This window comes from Hibiscus syriacus, unplaced genomic scaffold (assembly GCF_006381635.1).
Source record: "Hibiscus syriacus cultivar Baekdansim isolate YM2019G1 unplaced genomic scaffold, ASM638163v2 tig00112738_pilon, whole genome shotgun sequence".
NCBI lineage: Eukaryota > Viridiplantae > Streptophyta > Magnoliopsida > Malvales > Malvaceae > Hibiscus > Hibiscus syriacus.
This window is the reverse complement of record NW_024063392.1, coordinates 7,288,067-7,295,368: the sequence shown is the minus strand read 5'-3', so window position 1 is coordinate 7,295,368 and position 7,302 is coordinate 7,288,067. Positions and strand designations below refer to the sequence as shown.

Sequence of the window (7,302 nt, the reverse complement as noted above, 5' to 3'; positions counted from 1 at the left end):
TACAACTCGCCCTCCTCGAGCCATTTGACATCTCACATAAATCGTAGTGATCCCAAATGTCTTTGTTTCGAGTGTGTTCGATCACTCTCACGACTTCAAGGTTTCCCCCGACGGAAGATTCAGCCGTGTTACTCATGATGAACAAAAAATTACAAAAATAAGATTTGAGAGATGTTTAAGTGTTGTGTAATAAGATTTGAGAAATTTGTAATCAACCAAATACATCCCCAACCTATTTATATATGTTTAGGGTGGTAAAATGGTAATTTTTTAAAGAAAAAAACGGTCAAAAACGGTCACAAAATCCCCCCAACGACTATATTAACGGCTAGTTTTTTAAACCCATACCGTTTTTTTTTCCGGATAAAAACCAGTTTTTTTCAAACCGGTTTTTTATCCGGTAAAAAAACCGGTCTAGGTTTTTTTTCTCCAAACCGGTTAAAATAACCGGTTTAAAAAAATCCGATCCGGTTAAAAAAAACCGGTTTTTCCCAAATCCGGTTTCGGATATTTTTTTTGCAAAATCGGATATTCGGATTTTTTGTGTACCCCTACTTAGCATGTTTTATAAAACCAGTAAAAACTAAAGTAAAGGAAAGCGAAAATGAAAAAGAAAATGGCAACTTTTATAAAAGTAAAAACAAAGTAACAAAGGAAAAATCAAGATAAGTTGTTATAAGCCACCCCTAAGGAGGGTATTTATAGGTTTGTAAACCCCTAAAATAGTTCACAAATTGAAATGCTAAAAATCTTAAAGATAATTCCAAATTTTAAATTCAAACATAAAAACAAAATTTCCTAAAATATCTCCTTGAATTGTGATGACTAGGTTGCTTTCAAAATCTTTCGGATGCTAGCTAGACCTAATAGAAACTGCCACGTCAAACTGCTTCGTACCCAACGTCGTGCCCATGTCTCTAACCATGATCGGATAATAAAAAAAATTAGAACAACACCCTTCTACTACCAATTCTGGATAGATCACTGCACGAAAATAATTGAAACACAACTCAAATCAACAGTAATAAATTCATAAAATGGGAAACTAACAAGTAAAGTGACAATATAGAACGCTCATCAAATTCCCCCACTTGTCTCATGCTTGTCCTCAAACATGCTTTGATCAAATTAGTCAAAATTCAATACCCTTTCTTCCTCTTCGTCTTGCTAAAATAAATTATGTAAGCCAAGTTCACAATAACTACTCGAATCAAGACATCAATCAATTGAAATAAACATAAGCAGGATCAAGTCAAATAAAAATCATAACTTCCAATCATTCATCAATCTCAATTCAACATAACTCAATTCCTGACAAAGGTTCACTTAATTCAATCAAAGTAATTTGGGTGCAAAAACACACAAGTTGTGTCTGGAACTAAACATAACATTTCCATAAGCTTGCAATACAATCAAATCTCCATTACTTGATAAGAACAAGATGCAAAAATCATTGGGTCTTGAAAAAGGGTTGTAATGGGGTCTAGCTAAAGGTGGGAAAGAAGGCTAGAGATGAGGTTAAGAATCAAGATAGAGAGTTCTTCAAATGATGAAATCAAGTCCATAAGACAAGCACAATAAATGGAACAACAAAATATTTGCATCAAAACAGCTAACAAACCATTTTTTTCTTCTTTTCTTTTTTTCGATTTTTTTCTCTACTTTTTTCTCTTTTATTTTTTCTTTTGTGGAACATAACCATACGACATTTATCTCTTTCTCTTTGCCTTAACAAGGATGGGAGAGAGGAAAAATGAAAAAGGTTCAGCTTTAAGATTGTGAAAGCAAAGAAAAGGGATAGGCTCAAACCTGGTTAACTATTGGGAAAGAAAATGGAAGACATTTTGGGTAAAAATTGGGTGAATCCTAAGTGCCCAAATCACTTCAAAGAATCAAATTATTTTGTAATCTCAACATGCATCGTACTACAAAATCAACAAAAGAATCAAATTATTTTGTAATCTCAACATGCATCATTTCTAGATCTTTAATGTTTAGTTCGACACACTCAATCAAGAATAAGAGCATAAAACTAAAGAACATGATCATCAAGGATCAAAACTTACCAAATTGGGTTCATACATAGAGTTAGGAGAATTTCAATCAACAAAATCAAGGATGGTCACAATAATGTCAACTTAAATTTCTACTCATGCAATTTTCATTATCATGAATATTCATAATCAAATAATATCATGATCTTAGACAAGCGCAATATACTAAAAATACTCAACGAATGTGGAAAATTTCAATCAAATTAAAGCCAATTCAACCAATGCATACAATCAATCGAATCACAAGACAAGTAAGGTGAAATGTAATGAAATCTCTACCCAACTTAAGTCGTATTGCCTAAATACGGAAGTAAAATTGAAAGTGCAAGAAAAAGGATAGAGAATACACCTCATGTTCAATGGTGACCGTTGACACGGCTAGGGCAGAGGTAGGATAAGATCTCGATGATGTTTGCCTCGATGGAGTGGATGCGATCATTGACATCGTGCATTTGTACTTGTACATCCGGACAGGGGGCTTGTTGCTGTTGTAAAGGAGCATTTCGCCAGGTAAAAATTCATTCGGTGTGTGGCATCATCACTCCCGGTGGAACGAAGTAAGGTACTATAGTAGTTTCGAAAAGCAAACTCATCGAATCCAAGCAACACTCATCTAGGGCATCTATAGAAAATACGTAAGTGCAATTCATTATATCAAAATTGGCAATACGAGTGGCAAGATTAGTAATGTAAAGACCAAGAATAAGTAGGCGATAAGATCGAATGATGATCTTGAAGTCATGGGTGAACCAAAAACCTAAATTTACCTTTCGATCAGTGAGCATACACCAAAGAAAGAAAAGTTTGGTCTTACTCAAACCGTTAAAAGAATCATTTTGACCTGAATAACTTTAGGCTAAGAACCGGTGTATATATTGTAACGTTGGGTCATGAATGTGAATTGCCTTGGTCGTGTATGGATCAAAGGGATGATCAACTAAGCCGGTGAGAGCAACATAAGTCGAATTTGTGTCGAAATGTTGTGGCAACTCAGTCAAAGCGGTTAGATAATCTAGACTCGTGACATCCGTCACGAATCACATAATAATAATAAATTCAGAAATAGGCATATGAAAGTAATGATCACATAAATGAAATGAAACGACATCAGGAAACGCGACAGAAATAAATCGATATTGCAAAAATGTGAACGTAGAATAAAACTCAAAAATAAGTTCATAAAATGTTCCACATTTAATCTATGAAAATAATGTCCAACCAATTGTATCAAAGTAAGCATAAATGGAATCATGAATATGAAGATTTTCCAAGGTTTTTGTCGGAATGAACTTACAAACGCAGAAGGGGCGGTGACGAATTGATTGAAAACGAATTAGTTGGTCATTTCTAATTTGTAGGAAGCCCTTCAACTGTTCCCCGACATGAACCGCATTGGATCGGGCATGTCGATTGGTAGACTTCTAGGAGGTAATGGAAAAGTATTTGTGCTCGATGCATGGAACGAAGAGGAAGGTTACCTGACATGAAATTAAGGAGTTGGATCCTCATCGGGTTCTCTTGGGAAAAAATCAATATCAAAATCTTCTGTAAAACCAAAACATGAATAGTACATTAGTAAATGCTTGATTAAAATTGGTTCAGAAGTTACCTTTTGATTATTTTTTGACTCCACGGAATGCATCAAAAAGGATAGCACCAGGGATTTAAATAGCGTTCGTGGTCACGTTTTCGGTCGCGTCGCGTTTATCGTTGTTGCGGACATAACGGATGCAATCGCGGTCACTGCGGGTGTCGCGGTCGTGAATTTTTTTAAAATTCGCGCAATTTATCCTAAAATATAATAATTATACTTGATGACCCATTTTTCCATCATATATTTTAATGTAACAACATATGCTTCTAACTTATAAACGGTAACAAGTTTACCACATTTTTTAATTGAATTCTTAATCTAATTTAAAATCCAAGATCTATACACCAAAAAACACCATCAAATCCAAATTATAAACAGTCCATTGCTTTAACAACCCAAAAATTTAAATACCCAAATATTCACCCAAATTGAACCCCAAGCCCAAATCCTTACTTTGACTTAGACTAAGCCTTTGTCTTCTTCTCCACGACAACACTCCAACAATCCTCATTAGCAAACATATGCAGAGAGCACCAAAACAAAAGAAAAATTAGAAAGTCCTAAAAGCAGCATGTAATTCTCAAACAAAAGCAAGACACCCATAAAGAATAATCCATAAACAATGCAAATTAGAGCTTCAAAAAGTGGAGGAAAGTGACAATACATACCATTTTCAGCAAGTGAAGAAGAAGATGAATGAGCATAAAAACGAAGACCTATTTGCTTATCGACCAGCTCTCAACCATTGGTAAGAGGCTTACTCACTTTCTCTGGCGTTGCTTGCTTTTCTCTCTCTTTAATATTTGCTCTATTTTGATGATGAGAGCAAGCTATGGCAGTGGGTTTCTTTTACGCGAAAACTTGTGGATAACAGGAATATCGTCCCGTTATCGACTTTATTTGCCGTTAGACGCTAAATTACGGCCGCGAAAGACTGTTATTGTTGTGATTCTGCCACCCACTGTAATTTTTCTGATTATCAGTTTCGGACGGTGGCGCTACCGCGAAATAACGACCGCTATTGCGGTTACGCTCCGCTTTTTGATTCCCTGGATAGCACTATCGAGTTCCTTGGCCGAAAAGATGAGTACGATGCCACGATCGGTATGGATTGAAATGTTAGAGTCGGTGACCGTGGGGGTGATGGATAGCGAGCATTGCTTGGTTCGGCGTTTGCATATCACCACAAACACCAACCAATAGAAGTAGAGGATATAGGCAGGGGCTAGAATGGTTCGGGTACAGTAGGTTGGGGCATTTTTACTTACTGCCGACACCGACCATGACAAGGGGAAGGCGGCAGAGTAGGACCAAAATCACTGGGCAGCTCTACGAACGTTGGGGTGATGAATCAGTATCGACCATCGATTACCATAGGTGGAATGATCGTATCATTGTTGGATTGGTTTCTTATTGGAATCATCATGGCGAGAGGAGCAGTGGTGGTTTGGCGGCAAAGAGACGGTGGCGCTAACAATTGTTGATGATGTGTGTGTCGAGGGAAGAAACCAAAAGAAGTGTGAAAGAAGAAAGAAAGAAGTTGGCGACTAGGGTAAAAACAAAATGAAAAATAAATTGTTTTTAATAGAGACATGGGTTTGGTAATTGTGATAAAATGGAAATTATTTCAAAATTTGAAACAAGAGAGGGGATTGGTCAGTTAAAGTTTGGGGATAAGGGAGTATGTTAAAAAAGGAGGGTAAGATAAAAAGGTATGGTCGATCAAATTTGGAGAAAATTTGGTATTGGTTTTGCTAACTTGTGTTGCGTCTTAGAGTGACTTGCTAACATGTGCCTTTTAATAAAATGACGTACTTCTTTACTTGGGGATTCTATGCACGCTGTTGCTACTGGAGGGGTTCAAAAAATGGCATGGTTCAACTAAAATCATCGCTTTCAACTTAGTTTTAAAATAAAAATTAACGTACCCAAAACACTCATTAAAATCAAAGAATAAAAATTCAAGAAAGTTAAAGAAACTAAATGAAAAATGGGTTACCTCCCACAATGCGCTTTGTTTAATATCATTGAGTGATAGGTGTTGTGAGTTTTATAACTTCAACGCAAAATGTGTACAAGTATACACATTAGATCAAGGAATATTGTAGTGAGTGAGTATCATTTCCATAGGGATTGGAGGGATTTTAAAAGATGTTATAACAAAAAGGGTATCACTAAGTATATCTATGTGTGTGTGTGTTTGTGTGTGTGTATGATATAAGCAAATGAATAAAGTTTGGTTGTGGCAAAAATGGTATAAACAATTGAAAATATATATTTGTGGCGAAAGTTTTAGTAAAGTGATAAGGTGAACAGTAAAATATTGCTGAGGCAAAAATTTAAGGGAAGTGTAGAACTAATAGAAAATAATGTTGTAGCAAGAATTTAAATTTCAACTTCGGAGAATGAAATAAGACTTGACAAGCTCACAAAATCAAGCTTATATAGGGGTAATTGGCTGGGTTTTCCATGCCAAAAGTTTATTTTATTCATAGAATGTTCTAAGTATTTTATGCCTATGTTACCTAACAAGATTTACTAAAAGTACTCCTAGGTTATCTTTAGTAAGGAACCTGATAAAACTAATGTTACGGCAATACCTCTCAGCATGTGCTAGAGCACTAGCTTATCGAATACTTTTAATCCCTTTTAGTTGAATGAAACCCTTTCCTTATCTCTAAGGCAGACTATAAACTAACCATCCCAATTTAGTTCCATCACTCACGCAGATCTAGCCTAACTCTTGATATTAGGCATCTATACTTAGAAAATGACAATCTCTCAAAAGCTTCTACAAGACTAAGCATTTAAAATATAAACAATGAGCAAAACAACATTTAACATAGAAATACCTTAACCATTCATTAACACAAAATAAAATTCATCCAAATCAAACCCACATCAAATAAATTAGTTCATGGTAGGGCTAAGTTCATCATTCATCATCCTTAAGTACGAACCATGGAGAAAATAAAGAAATAAGAGCATAAAGAGAAGAAAACTCCCAAATGAGATGCTACCCGTGAAGTTTACGACCACGACCTTGAACCTCTTTAACGAGTTAGCCTCTCTCAAGATCCTAACTGCTACCCCATTGAAGCTCATCTATGGAGGATTCTTTATGCATTAGGAAAGACGTATGAATCGATAATGTATGGTGGAGGGACTCGACGTCTTTATAAATTGTTTCAAGTTCGTAGCTTAAACGTATCATTTATTTATTCTCTATAAAAATAAGTAGGAGATTTAAATTTTTCAAATTTATCTCCTAAATATATGGAAATGTGTTCATTTCCATATGAATGGTTCTCCACGCCTTTGAGGAGTTATTTCCACATTCTTAAAGGCCAAGGACAAGTCTCTTCAACCATAATGAGATCATATCTACTCTAGTTATAGACGATAATGTTACAATATCATTTTTGTGGTTAACACGTGAACATAGACATCTCCATGCCTCAGACCATTGAAAAAGGCAACTCCACACCCTTAGAGGAGTCTAGTTAGTGGGTAGAAGTTTTTTTTTGCTTAAGTAATAACAATGAGAGGTTATTTTCTCCTCTTATTAAGGCAAAGACATTTTTACATTCATAAAAGTAATAGAGACATTTCTATTGTTGAGCGAATGCATCTCAAAACTCTTTGAAGGATCCA

General features: G+C 35.5%; 1 long non-coding RNA gene across 1 annotated transcript; it reads right to left on the bottom strand.

Moving 5' to 3' along the window:
• Window positions 1-813: 813 nt before the first annotated feature.
• On the bottom strand, window positions 814-6,836 carry LOC120182951. The gene is made up of 5 exons (XR_005521884.1): window positions 4,102-6,836; window positions 3,664-3,845; window positions 3,349-3,532; window positions 2,404-2,676; window positions 814-984 (listed from the first exon to the last, which is right to left on the bottom strand). It is a non-coding gene; the product is annotated as an uncharacterized LOC120182951 (long non-coding RNA).
• Window positions 6,837-7,302: the final 466 nt, after the last annotated feature.